Source organism: Lynx canadensis, chromosome B2, assembly GCF_007474595.2.
Source record: "Lynx canadensis isolate LIC74 chromosome B2, mLynCan4.pri.v2, whole genome shotgun sequence".
In the NCBI taxonomy this organism is placed as follows: domain Eukaryota; kingdom Metazoa; phylum Chordata; class Mammalia; order Carnivora; family Felidae; genus Lynx; species Lynx canadensis.
The window spans coordinates 56110141-56124932 of NC_044307.1; the positions used below are offsets into that span (position 1 = coordinate 56110141).

The 14792-nt window shown below is 38.0% G+C and overlaps 1 long non-coding RNA gene across 1 annotated transcript; it reads right to left on the reverse strand.

Moving 5' to 3' along the window:
• Positions 1–6145: 6145 nt before the first annotated feature.
• Positions 6146–14323, reverse strand: LOC115514087. Its single transcript, XR_003968875.1, has 3 exons — positions 14288–14323; positions 13573–13742; positions 6146–6548 (listed from the first exon to the last, which is right to left on the reverse strand). It is a non-coding gene; the product is annotated as an uncharacterized LOC115514087 (long non-coding RNA).
• Positions 14324–14792: the final 469 nt, after the last annotated feature.

A 14792-nucleotide genomic window follows, 5' to 3' on the forward strand; every position in this document is an offset into this window, starting at 1 on the left:
TTTAAAAATTATTTGGGTGATGCAGGGCTCCCCATGGTGGCCACTTAAAAGATAGTTCACTTAAATGTGTAAATTCTGGTGTGTGTGTATTCTGATCTGTATACATATAGACATATATGTGTTTTTTATATATATATATATATATATATATATATATATATATATCGTTAGAACTTATATTAACTAACTACCACTGTATCAGACATTTCAAAAATTTTAAAAAGATATTTCTTGTAGGGATGAAGATGATAGGAAAGATTTCTTGAAGGAAATGTATTTGAATAAGTAGTCCATGGAGCTCTGGCATGGGAGATGGATAGCCTTAGGATTTGGCATAGCATTTCCTGGAATGCAATTGTATGTGGAAGGGGGTGGTAGTGAGATGGGTGGTCAGATGTGTTGGGAAAACTACATGCCTCCCTGGAGGCTTATGGAGCATAATATTAAAGGCTCAGAAATATTAGTCAGAAAAAAAAAAGTTTAGCTTTATGTTTCCAACTCATGTGATAATGGATCACCCTTACTTTCTCTATATAACCTCTGATAACACCCCCATTTCCCATGTCAATAGAACTGCTTTTTAGGCTGATGATTATGATGGTGGTAGCACTCATATTTTGTGTGTGTGTGCCTTGGACAGTTTAACATCTACAAGTTGTATGATTATGGAAAATTAATCTCTCTGAGCCTAAATCTCCTTATTTGTAAAATAGAGATAGAATAACAGCTATTCTTAAAGTTGCTGAGAGGATTAAATGAGTCAGTCCCTGTAAAGTGCTTGGAACCATGTTTAGTTGCTCAGTAATGGCATGATCTTGTCAATTCCCTAGCCTGCAAGAAAGCATTCATGTTTCCACACAGTGGCAATTTTTCCTTTTGGTAGTTTCCAGTTACAGGAATGTTATATAAATGAGCACACAGTGCTGTAGATAGAGGTATGTTTTTCCATAATGAACAATAAATAAACGCTTGGAGCAGCATGTGCAGTATAATAGTTTGTGTTTAGAGAGCACTTTTAGATTTAAACAAAGCAGGTAGGGCCAAAAAAAAAGAAAAAGAAAAAAGAAAAAAAGAATACACAAATTCCTCACCTCGACAGGACCATTTATTATATTAGAAAAAATTTATAGGAGTGCCTGGGTGGCGTAGTCTGTTAAGCTTCCGACTTCAGCTCGGGTCATGATCTCCCAGTTCGTGAGTTTGAACCTCGCATCAGGCTCTGTGCTGACAGCTCAGAGCCTGGAGCCTGCTTCTAATTCTGCCCTCCCCCTGCCCCTCTCATGCTCTCTCAAAAATAAATAACTATTAACAAAAAAAGTTATATGGGCATTATTATTGGTATGCAAATGTAAAGCACTGGGGAATTGTAGAAAGAGGCCTCAGTATATATTATTGATCTGTCCATCATTAAGAAGATAATTATTCTGATTTCCTGAGCTTACAAAGTTGTAAAGGCTATGGTCTTTGTACTTTGGCTTTTGCCTGTGTTCAGAACAGTCCCTGAGGTTCCTTGATGATCACAATACCAGAAAAACACCTTCCAGAAAAACACACTTCATCACCTATGCAATCAGAAAGATTTATTAGGTATTTGGACTCTTTTGTATCTAACTTTTATCAGGAAAAAGCTCGTAGAAAACGAGTATATATATATGGTATGTATTCAAATGTACAACCTCTAATCTTCATAACTTCTAATAGCATAGATCTAAGGATAAAATCAGATTACCGAGAAATGATTGTGAAAGCATCCTATAGATGCTAAAACATTATGAAAATATGTTTACTGGTAGCAACAATAATAAATTAGTGTGTGGGATTTTCATACTTAGGTCTAAATTTTACTTATTTCGTATCTCAAAGGAGGTACCAACCTCAGTATTTTCACCAACAGATATCAATAAGTCAATAAAACATAATGTTTATATAAGTTAACATGTAATTATCTACAGTTATATATAATCATAATTACATAAGTTAAATACTGAATTCTAAAACATTTGCTAACCATTTCTCCCTGACATAGAAATTAATTCAGTTCCGTTTTTAGTTGTGACACATAGGGCTTTTAAAAATCATTTATAAGACACACTTTTTAAATTTTGAAATCAGGGTGCTTCTCATAATCAATATCCAAAAAGTTGCTGATTATTTATTTTTTTTACTGAAAAGCTTTCATTAACTCTGTCTTACAACTGATTCTGTTTCATAGTTCAGGAAGTAGAGGATATTGTACCACCATGTGTCTAGAGACCTTTTGTGAAGATAAACTCATTATCATTCAATTAGCCTCCATCATCTTTTATGCATTTCATTTATTTATTATTTGCTATGAAGTATTTATGAGTGCTTATTCTACATCATTAAAGGCTGTGATGTGTGTCACAGACTTCTCTAGTATTAGTTTTTGTTTTCACAGGCCAAATTGTGAATGATGTACATGTATCTTAGTAAAAAATATACGGAAGCAATGATCTAATGCCGCCATTGCATTCTGAGACCAGCCTTGCCCCTCTAAATGAGAATCAAAAGCTATGGCAGTGAAATCACAAAAAGGGGTTCCAATTAAGAGCAGAGAATTATCTCAGAGGTAACTCATATTCACATCTTATACAAATTGACCTAACATGCCACTTTTTCTTTATTTTAAATTTCATACAAAGAAGCAAACCTGAATTAATATAATGATATTGTAAGGTATACTTTAAAAAGGCCTTCTGTATTATGCCAGCTTGAGTCTTTGTGAAATTAGCTGCCTTTCTAATTACTTACGATATTTTCATGTTATTCTGTTATCTCTACCTAGTCCCTATGGTACAGCACTGGGGAGCCCAGTGTCCCAATATCTTTATATTAGGGTAAGAGTGGAATCTGACTTTGTAATGAGAAAGAGAAGTGGCCAGTCATACCATCATCATGGAAGCAAAAGATGTCCTAGTGTTCCCCAAACACTTGAAGCCCTCTGCCACCACATTAGCAGCACGACCCTTTCCTATACCCATTCTAATACAGTCAGATTGTGCAATTCATTCATCTGTTCAGTCAGAAAGTCTGTATTTTGCACTGTCAGGTGGTGTGGTAGATCCTTGGAATTTAGAGATGAACACACATTCTGCCTCAAGGAAAGCCTCATGTGGAGACAAATACTAACCAAGAATATGTGGTGTAGCAGAAACATAGAGAAACCACAGGAGCAGAGAAGAGGGCGGTCATTCCAGTGCAGCTTGGCTTGATGGGGGAAGAGACAGGGTTTTGTCCTGAAGGAGCCAGTGTCTGGCCTGAGTGACAGAGTATGAGTAGGAATTAACCAAGTGGTTATATTTGCATGCTTTTCCTCTTTACTAGATCTCACATTCTGAAACTTCAGATTTACTCCTGAACCCTCCTGCCTTATTTCTGTATACTCCTCTTGAGGTAGTATCATTGACACTCGGAGGCCTTTAGTGCCATCTCTATGCTACTTATATCCAGGGAGACATCTGAGGACACATCTTTCCTTGGAGCTTTAGTGGGTATTCAAGGATTTTGTGGCTGATCAAGGAAAAAGATGTGACCACAAGGTGGCAGTAGCACTCACAAACTTTATTGGGAGCTGCTTTGGTAAGTTCTTTGGGAAAATCCCGCACAGCAGGGGTCTGTCCACTGATGTTGGCCCAGGGCTGCTGCTCAGAAGGGGAGGAGGACAGGGGAAGTCCTGAGGGGGCGGGGGGGTTGGAGAGGGGGCTTCTGTATGTAGGCACTGTGGCTCAGCAGCCTGGCAGGCAGTCTTTGGGTCAGAGAGCTCAGAAGGGCAGCCAGGGTTGGAGTTTCCATGGCCCTGGGGTCATCTAGTGCTAGCAGATATGGGATGAAATTTTACAGGGAAATGCAAAAACAGGAAGGCTCTAAATGGCTAAAAAAATCTTCTTGTTTGGCCTATTTTAAAAATAAATGGATGTGTAAAAATTTGATTTTGTCTCTGGCGGGCTTTTGAGCTAATGGGTCTCAGCCTGCAGTGAAGACATAAATGACCTAGGGGCCATCTCTGGCTCATTTATATAACAGCTTCACATCAATATAATCAAATGCTTATTTAACATCTCCATTGGGGTGTCATGAAGGTATCATGAAATTGACCCAATCAAGATGGAACTCCTTGTACTTCTTTAGTTTTTCCTTTTCAGTAAATGGAGCTATCAGGCAGATTTGAAGCAGAAAGTTAAGAGTCATACATGGTTCCTGTCTTTCCAGTCTCATCAAGTTTTGTCATTTCTACCTCCTAAGCATCTCTCATAATTTAGTCATTTGCATCTCCATTGACAGATTTCCATCCTAAGCTAGAAATCTCTCTTGCTTGGATTACTCTAATACTCTGCTAGGTTGTCTTCTTATTTTTACTGATATCCCCTTTCGATGAATTCTCCATACAGCAAGCAGGATTATTTTGAAACATAGATCCTGCTTACCCTAGCTCCTTGTTTATATACCTTTTAGCAGTGTCCGGAGAATGTCCCAATCTGAAAACCCTGAGTGATCTCACCTATACTCGCCTTCCTAGCTCTTGTCACACCATTGCTTCCCATTGCTCACTGGTGTCCAGTTACAGACCCACTGACTTGTGCACATTCTTTTTCACACCACGACCTCTGTCCCACTGTACTTTCTACATGAAATGTGCTCCTCTCCCAACAATTTGAATGGATGTTACCTTTTCTTCCTTCAGGTGTAGCTTAAATGTCCCCTCCTCATCGAGGCCTCCTGTAATTGCCTCAACATAGCTCTCATCCTCCCCTCTACCCACCTTCATTATTCAATCTCAAGCTCTCCATTTATTTCTGAGGTAACAATGATCTTAATTTATAATTGAGATATTTATAATTGAGATATATCAAACCCTCTCTAGACTCCAGGCTTCATGAAAATAGATACTTTGCCTTGTTCACTGCTTTTGTTTGCTTTTTTTTTTTGGCTTTTTAAAAGAACTCTAGTTTCTAATATAGTGCTTGGCACATAATAGAAACTAAATAAATATTTGTTAAATGAAATACATTTTATACTTTCATAAAGAACAAATAAGCAGGGAAAGGTGCAGTCAAGTGGAGAAGGATTTTTTCCTCTTTTTTTTAAGAGCTAAAGGTGTTATTGTATTATGTTATACTGTTAACATGGAAAATTTGATGCCTTTCTTGTTAAGGTAAAGGAATTCAAACAACTATGGGGAATATGAATTACCTTTAAATGATTAAGTTTGAAAATCATTGAAGTAAATTACTTGTGAGGCCTTAACAAGGCTGGGGTGTTTGTGTTTGTTTTGTTTTTTGTCTTCATTTTTGTTTTTGTTTTTGCTTTTTGGCTGGGGGTATTACAAAGTAGATTGTGATCAGCTATTCTCCAAATTTTTTAGAACAAGAAACATGAAACAAGAGTAATCTTCATCTTTGGTATTTAAGAGTTATATAAAGGGACATTTTCTATCAGGAGTAAGAATTAAAGAAAAACTGCTCAAGAGGACATAACAAAACCTTAAGAATTCTTTCTAGCATGCCATTTTATACCTCTAATGCATCTATGGCTATCTTCCCTGTTATACTTACTGTTACTTATATGTACATTCTCTCTTTTTTTCCTTACTCAGTCTTAGTGGGAATTAATCCCTTCTGCATTAGAAGTAAACCTGCTTTAATTTGGAATTGTTCACAAAAACAGTAATACAAAAACTAAGAATATGATTAGTGGGCATTTACTTTGTGTCTACTATGTGCCAGGCATTATGCTAAGGGCTTTACATGTTCTAACTTATTTAATCCAGTAAGTAGCCCTATGAGTTAGGTGTTATTATAATCTCCATTTTGCAGGTGAGGAAACAGAAACAAAGCAAGGTTACCTACTTGCCTGTGATCTCACTGTTAGGAAATAGTGGACCCAGGACTTGAAATCAGGCAGTCGGGCTCACTGTCCTTGTTGTCAAAAACCATACCCTGCTGCTTACTCCTGTAATTATGTCCTGCTCTTTCTTTTTAGTGATCAGAAATTTAGGTAGGGGAATGGGGTGCACATAGTATCGATATATCCTTAAGATATCAGGACTGTGCTCCTAGAGAGGAAACAGAAGGCTGCAGTGGTAAATGTAGGAATGTCCAATTCGTTTTTGTTACGCTATTTGGAAACTGTTAACTTTTTGCTGAAATATTTGTTTTTATTAGTGGGAAGCACCAACAGTGAGCAGCAAAGACTTTCTTGTCTTCCTCTTTCTTCTTTCCAGATAAAAACAAACTGAGAAGTCTGGGAGGCTCTTCTTGGAGGAGACATTATTGCAAGTCTGTGAAATTTTGGAGTAGAGAGAAGAACATTGACTCTTTTTCTCTGCTTCCATTTCTTTCCTCCTTTCACTTTTTGGCCAGTACAATGTAAGATCTGATGTGATGAAAGTTGGAAAGAATTCTTTGCTCTCATAGCTTCATTCATTCACATGTTATTTATTCAACAAATATTTCTGAGTATGTACTATGTGCCAGGCTCTGTGTTCGGCTTGGGTGTTAAGTGGTGAAGCAAGTCATGGTGAAGAAAACCTGTAGAGGGAAAGAGAAAAATGAAAACATAACACACACATGTATACACCAACACAAATGGGTTTTTTTTTGGTGTATATTACTTACACATATACATGCTTATACTTACATCTATATTTTACACATTTATGTAAATCTAACTTGTTTGCTTTATGTGCTTATTCTACATATATGTTATAAACATATACATATATATGTACATATGTATATATACTTATGCATGTATCTCTATATATGTATATATAGCTAGATACAAATTATCCTAAGTGCTATGAAAGAAATGAACAGGTTCCTTGACAGAGAACCAGTTATGGATTGTGGGAACTACTAGAAGGGCCATGGTGAGTCCTTAGGGGGGAAGTAGCTTAGGGATATAAGGCTTTAAAGAAAAGTGGCAAAGGGGGTCTTGTCCCCCTGCTGCCCAGCCTGGTCCACAGACTCTCTGACCTGGAATAATGGAACAGCTCAGAGCTGTGCTCTGTGTGGTTGACCAAACGCCCATGGCTGTAACACACCGACATGTTCATTTGACAAGAAACTAAAAATACTAGCACAGATACTGGTGAAATCGAGAAGACATTTAGTTCATAAGCCTATGTTGTGAACATGCTGTGAGGACATATAAAAGAAAAGTACCTCTGACCACAAAGATCTGAGTCTAATTGGGTAGAATAAACAGATGCATGAGGAATGGCACCAGAGGCAATGGACCAAAATGTGCAAAGAGAGCCATTATAAATGGAAGAAACAGAGCATGGCTGAGCTCATCCTTTTCAAAGGAAATGAGTTAGAGGCATGGCATTTATTTTATTGATGGTGGAGGCAGTGGGAATATAGTTAGATGGACACTGAAAATTAGGGCTTAAATTTAGGAAGCCAAACACAGAGGATGCAACTTCTACTGAAGGAGACTGTAAACAAGGCAAAGATTTGAGAAGCTCCGTTCCAAACTTGTTATAGTACTTGTGTGCCTGTTTCCCTATTTATCAATGTTGCTTATCGATAAAACATAGCACTTCCATATGTGGGGCACAAACACCAGGCAATCTGTGGAATAATCAGTGTCTCTTCTATGTTTGTTAGTAAAATATTCCTAGTACAAAAACGAAACAAACGTTTCATCCCATGATTCTAAAATTAATTTTTGTCCCGCGTGAGAGGTCTTGGAACTTTCAGCAACAGTTCAACAAATCTATTTTTGAATAATCCCTGAGTGCCAAGGAAGTTATGGAGCAGCAGGACTACAAAGAGGAAACATAGTTCTTTCATTTTGGAGCTTAAAGGCTAACTCAAGACAGAGAGACACAGGCATATATATATCATACAGTGCAGTCTGGGGACCCGAACAAGGGACAACCAGCGTCACCCTGATGATGTGTAGGAAAGTTTAGAGAACACTCCTAGAAAGATGGTTATTTGAGAATTGATAACACAAGAAAATAGGAGGAAGGAGGGTCCTTTCAGGATGGGGGAGAAGTGTGACGATGCAGTAGGATGAAGTGTAGGAAAAACATGAAAAGCCTTTATAAAATATTATTTTTAGAAACTCAGCATTAAGGTATGTTTCAGTGTTCAAGTCCAAACTAATTTTAGCAAATGCACGGGATGTACAACCCTAGTTTGATACTTTTAGATTGAGATGATATTCATAGAACTAATTTAAACTCCTTAAAAACATTTTAAGATACAGAGTTGTTTTGTGACCCAAACTTCCTTTCATGGAAAGAAAGAAGAGGGGCAGAATTTTAGAATAACAACAGCTGATAGATCCTATTCCAATCTTGTCATTCTTTTTCAAATATTTATTTACTTTTTTATTATTGGGCGAGTGCAAGCAGGGGAGGGGCAGAAGGAGAGGGGGACAGAGGATCTGAAGCAGGCTCTGTGCTGACAGCAGCGAGCCGATGCAGGGCTCAAACTGAAGAACCACTAGATCATGACCTGAGCCAAGGTCAGATGCTCAACTGACTGAGCCACCCAGATACCCCTCCAATCTTGTTGTTCTTCTATGTGGGAATAATCTGCGGATTCTGGCATCCTTTTCGACTTTCTTTGAAAGGTATTAACATTTGTGAGAATCACAACTGATAGGTGAACTTGCAAGGTGTGGCCAGAAAAAGGGGTCAGACTAGGCTGACAAGTGTAATGGCTGAGAGTCTTGTGACACTGAGGTTAAAAGAAACAAGGAAACATACTTTTTCTCTGTCTCCATCTCAGGGATACAGCAGCATAGAGCAGGCTCCAGGTAAGATTTATCATGTAACTAAAGGGGAAGAGCTGCAAAGGGAACAGTGATTGCAAGAGTTCATGCTCAAGAAGGACCTCTGAGATCTTCATGATGAGTACAGAGGAACTGTACTTCCCACAGTGTTATTTGCCTAAGAATTCAGTTGACCAGGTTGCCTTTGTTAGATCTTGGGTCAGTCAGGGTCCAGTCAAGGAAAATGGGATCTACCTGTGATATTCATTAAATGAAGGATTCAAATGCAGGGAACTGATTAAAACATGAAGCAGGTGATAAAAGAGACAGAAGAAGGGAGGGAGGGGAGGGTGGGTGATGGGTATTGAGGAGGGCACCTTTTGGGATGAGCACTGGGTGTTGTATGGAAACCATTTTGACAATAAATTTCATATATTGAAAAAAAAAATAACAGAGCATTACAGATGAATTAAAAAAAAAAAAAAAGAGACAGAAGAAGCCAACCAGAGAAAAGTGAGGCAACAGGAATGAGCTGTAACCAACCCTAGCTTCAGGGACACAGGTTAAGAAGAGGCTGCTGTAAGGCAGGAGGCATGGGTTACCCAGGTAAGAACTGGAACCGTGGCAGGCTTCGTTGTTGGGAGGCGGGCATGGAAGAGATACAGCTGCTGCCTGAGAAAGTGCAGGAGACAAACGATGTCGAGAGAAGGGCCCTGACTGCTCCCTTCTTCCCCATCTCCTGTGTCCTCCCAGTGTCCCCATCCTCAAGTCTCACTGGCAGAAGCCAGCTACAGTTCCCCTGAGACTGCCCTCTGGGAAGGGAAGCCTCAGGGGTCAGAATTTCCTGTCCCCTAGTGAGCCAGAGAGAGGGCTCTCTCAAAACCACTCAAGACGCCATCAAGAGAGTTAAGTTCTAGAAATCACGGGACTATCTTGCTGACAAAAGGAAGCCTTCACTCCAAAGAATGGGTTCTTAGAAGTTTTGAGTATAAGAAAAAAAAATGTTTAAAACATGTTTCCTCTTTCTCTGCTTTTCGTGGATAGAAGGTCAGCATAACATCAGAACATCTGCATGCACACCCCCAAACTTAGTTCTAATTTGGCAAAAACACTCATCAGTAAAGAACGCTGATTTTTTTTCCTCTAAAAGAAATTGCATTTTAATGTCCTATTTTGTAAAACTTAGCCCACATTGAAGATTTTCTGTTTGTTGTGCTAGTACATTCTACAAATCAGAAAATCCCTGAATTATCAAACAAAGGCTTATTTGCCTAAATTACCATGCTGGCCTGACACTGAGATGTGGGGTTTGTTTTGAGTCTTTGCACATTTAGTGACCTGCGGTATTTTGATAAATGCCATTGCCTAGAACTATTCAGTAGGAGGTTTGGGCACCATCTGTGTTTGTTTCTGTAGGAGCAGTAACTGCCTAGAGAGAAATCTGATGCTCATTTCAAAGATGCAGTATAAACAAAATTCAAGATGATGGCTTTAACATAATTATTCCACCTTTCATTTACATAGTACTTTATGCATTTCACAGTGATTTGATATGCTTTCATTTAACGGATCTTCACAGAACTTACGGAAGTTAGGTATGGGCTTCTAAAACATGTAAAAGCTCAACAAGGAAAATAACACTGAAAATAGGCAGTCTTTTCAGAGAAGACTATAAAATACCATATAGTTTCATCTCCTGCTGATGGTAATAGAAAATACTTATTGAGCACCTACATTCCCTGTGCCAGGTACTTTAAAAATGCATCACATAGATTAACTCATTTAATCATCAGAACAATCCTATGACGTAGGTATTATTATATTCTTATTTTAAGGAGAGAGGGACTAAAAGAGATGGGGAGGTTAACTGACATAATAAGAGATATGAGCCTTAGCAGTGTAACAAAATACTGTCTTTCTTAAGCAGTGATTTTTTAAATATACACCTAGCAAGCAGTGTTCTTAATTACAGACATACATTTATATTGGGTTTCTTCTTTTAAATTGTGCAAGTAACTCAACAGTGTGCTGCTAAATTGGCTTTTCTTTCTGCCAAAGAAAAAACAGCCGTGATTTGTAGCATGCTATGGTTTGAATGTTTGTTCTGCCCCCACCCCCCAAATTCATGTATTAGAATCCTAACACCCATGTGATGGTGTTAGAAGGTGGGGCCCTCATGAAGGGGAATGATGATCTTATAAAAGAGATTTCACAGAGCTCCCTAGCCCTTCTGCCATGTGAGGATAGAAGAAGTCTGCAGTCTGGAAGAGGGCCCTCACACAACCATGCTGGCCCCCTAATCTCAGATGCCCAAGCTATGGAACTGAGAGAAATTAATTTCTGTTGTTTAAAAGCACCAAGTCTGTGGTGTTTTTTAAAAGAACAACCTGAATGGATTGAACTAAGACAAAGCCCTGGACAATTTCCATGGTATAGGTAGTCTCACCAGAGTCCACTTGACTACCAAAGTGAAGTCACTGAAGAGATGCACATATTTGGATCATTGGCATATGGGTCCAGCATCCCAGGGGCTGACTGAAATTTCTGTTGTACTCAAGACGACATGTAGGCTATGGATGTGATGATCCACTCTTGAAATGTTCTTAAAACACAAATTCATTTTATTTTCAGCTGTTTTATGCAACTCAATATGAATTAAACTGTTTTAGATATGTTCACATTCAATCACTGCTTATAATGAATTTTGTAATCACGTTTATGCTGGAATGTTTTTCGCCGATGATAATCAGGCTTGTCTGGGATGAGGCAGTCATGTGGCAGCTGGAGAAGGGAGAGGAGAGGCCGAAAAAGTGCAGCTATTTATATGATGATCAGTAGATATATACCTTGAGCCAGGTACCAGTCATTTTTCAAACCACAGATCCTTAGGTTATTTTGCAGTTGGTATGGTTACTAAGAGTCCAGTTAGCAATCTGGAAGTTCTGGGTTTGGGTTAACCTAAGAATTCCATGTGTCTATTACAGAATATAGTCACCTCAAGAGTCCATCTAATGGTCCTTTAAGGAAGAGTGGCCATTTGTTAAAGCCCCTCTAGCCTAGAGCCATGTCTGAACCAGAAAGAATGGGGATGGACAATCAGGACTTCCCTTGAGTGGTACCAAGGCTGAGCTCACAGCCATCCTGTTCTGTGAGAGCTGCTTCTACCCAAGCTCCTCCTTCTGGATCCTACCTGTCCCTTCTCTAATACCAAAAATAAATATCTGCCCTTATTGTCACAGCTGTCTCACGTTAAAAATGTTTTACAAATACATGTCCACAACTAAACACCATGTAATGCCTTCACTTTCCTTTTTATTCTCCAAAACATACATGAATAATAAATTAAAAGCTTTGTCATCATGTCACCATATTCTTTTCTCATCTGTGTTTTGTTTTCTGTTTATTCTTTCTTCTTTCTGTTATTTTCTCCCCTAGGAAGCTGTTTCCAAAAGTATTATAAAATTCCACTGGGGGAATATAAATATCTTATACATATATATATATATAAACAATAACATTACTAGCAAAACGCTAAGAAAACTTGGCATGTTTGGTGTTGGGAAGATGTGATGCGGCAACATAAAGTTTCTAAGTGATCTTTATGGCAGTCACTCCTTTAAAACAGTTAACACCCCAAACCACATCAATGGCAAAGCAACCCTATTCTACAAAAAAGCAGGTCTGCAGAATGCTTGGGAAAGCTTGTAAAGGCTCGCTCCTTCCCACTGACAGGTTTGGCAATTTTGTCCTCCGTGGAGAGCCTGGTCTGAAAATAGGGGTTTACCAGTTGTTCTGGGTACAAACATACATGGACAATGCCTCCTGCTGCTAAGATGCTTACAACTCTTTTGCCTTTTCCACTTTTCTTCTTTCCCTTCCATCTTTTTAACTGCTAAAGAAAAAGCCTAAAAGCTTACTCTTATAAAGTAATGATTGTTGAAAGTCTTTGCCAGATCACTGGTTCTGGGTCAAGAAACAAAATACCAAACTAACCAAAACCTTCATAGATCAAATGCTTGATCCTTCAAGTGGAGAATATTGGAATTTTCCCCACAAACAAGGTGGAATGAATAAACTGAGTAAACCTAAATACCTCACTCATTCAATAGACAAATATATGTTATAGGCATATTTTATTTTATTATTATTTTTTTTATTTTTTTTTTTTAATTTTTTTTTCAATGTTTATTTATTTTTGGGACAGAGAGAGACAGAGCATGAACGGGGGAGGGGCAGAGAGAGAGGGAGACACAGAATCGGAAACAGGCTCCAGGCTCTGAGCCATCAGCCCAGAGCCTGACGCGGGGCTCGAACTCCCGGACCGCGAGATCGTGACCTGGCTGAAGTCGGACGCTTAACCGACTGCGCCACCCAGGCGCCCCATGTTATAGGCATATTTTAGATACCAACGTCTATGATAAAGATTTAAGAATTCATATTTGAATAAAATATAGATTTTGTCCTTGGCAGTTTGCAGTCTAAACTGCATTTACTAATTATGACAAAAATTCTTTATTAAAGGTAGCATAATCTATAATCTCTATACATATGTATATATATCTTTCTCTTTCTCTCTCTCTCTCGTTATATATATACATATATATATATATAATATCAATACATAATCCATAACAATATACAAGCTTTCAAGCAAGACTTTAAACCTGAATTTCATATCAGAAGATAATGGAACATTTCCAGGTGTTACAAATTGTATTATCTCTTCCAAAGTAATCCAATAGGAATCTCAAATGCAGGAAGAAAACTTTAAAGGCAAGATTTCATTTTGAGCTAAAAGAAAAAAAAAAGTTCCGGTTTACCTACCTTCTGTCCATATCTGACTTTTCATCCATATCTCACCTCTTCTATGAAGCCATCTTTTAAAATCCCAGCCCAGATTAACCTCTTCTTTCTTAAGCTGCATAATTAACATATTAATATGTTCCACATATATTTTAATCAGTGGTTGTTATTCATAGTCACTTCAGAATCACCTGCAGAGTTTAAAAAATACACATTTCCAGGCTCCAACCTCAGAAACGTATTAAATCAATGCAAATACGGTCCGGGCATTTGTATTTTTAAAGCACACCACACATAATGTACTCCCAGTTAAGAAACACTGTTCAAATTACACTATATGATTTGGTATCTTATAATAGCATATAATCCATATAATCCATATTTATACATTTATATTCTTAAATCCCCAAGTGAATTTTAAGCATCTTCTGGGTATAGGCACAGACTTCTATTTACTTTGTTCTCTGCAGCACACAGAACCTATTCTGCATGAGGAAGAATTTCTACTTCTTTTCTGAAAAAGGAATTTCCTTGCAACAACCTCTATATAATATGCTCATATCTGCTTTTCTATTCATATTCTTTACACAGTGGTGGAAAAAATTGATTATAAGCAAATATTATTTATTCATCTTTATTTAATATTGGCCTTCAGAAAAGTGTCTGAATTAGGGCAAGCCCTAGAGAGTTTCATAAAAAGATACTATAATTCTAGCATAGTGGAGTTCAAACTTACATTTGTTCAAATCCAAATCCTCTTCTTCTTTGGCCTATGGTGAGGAGAAAAACAAAAGAAACAAGTTTATAAAGTGCATGCCCTTAGTAAGCACTCAATGCATGATAGCTAATATAAATATGAGCTATTAAGGAAGTCTCTTCACCCTCCCCCTCCAAATTTTCTTCAGCATACAGATTTCATGCCTTATAGCCTGATAACCAGTTACTACCAGAGACATCTAATCTAGTCATAGAATGTCAGAGTTGGGGAGGCCTGCTGAAATGAAATGATCCCCAATCTTCCTTTTAACCTCTGAACCAATTTAGGGCTCATAGCTAAAGCAATCCATACGCATTTGTGGGGTTGAAATGTTCTGCCTCACAGAGCTATTTAAGAGTCAGAAAACACAAGGAAAACCCTAAGTACAAAAACTAGTCACTGAATAAATAATTGTTATTATCATTAGTATAGTAATAGTAATATCCTGAACTATAACCTAGTTCAGTGCTCTTTTCTTGCATCC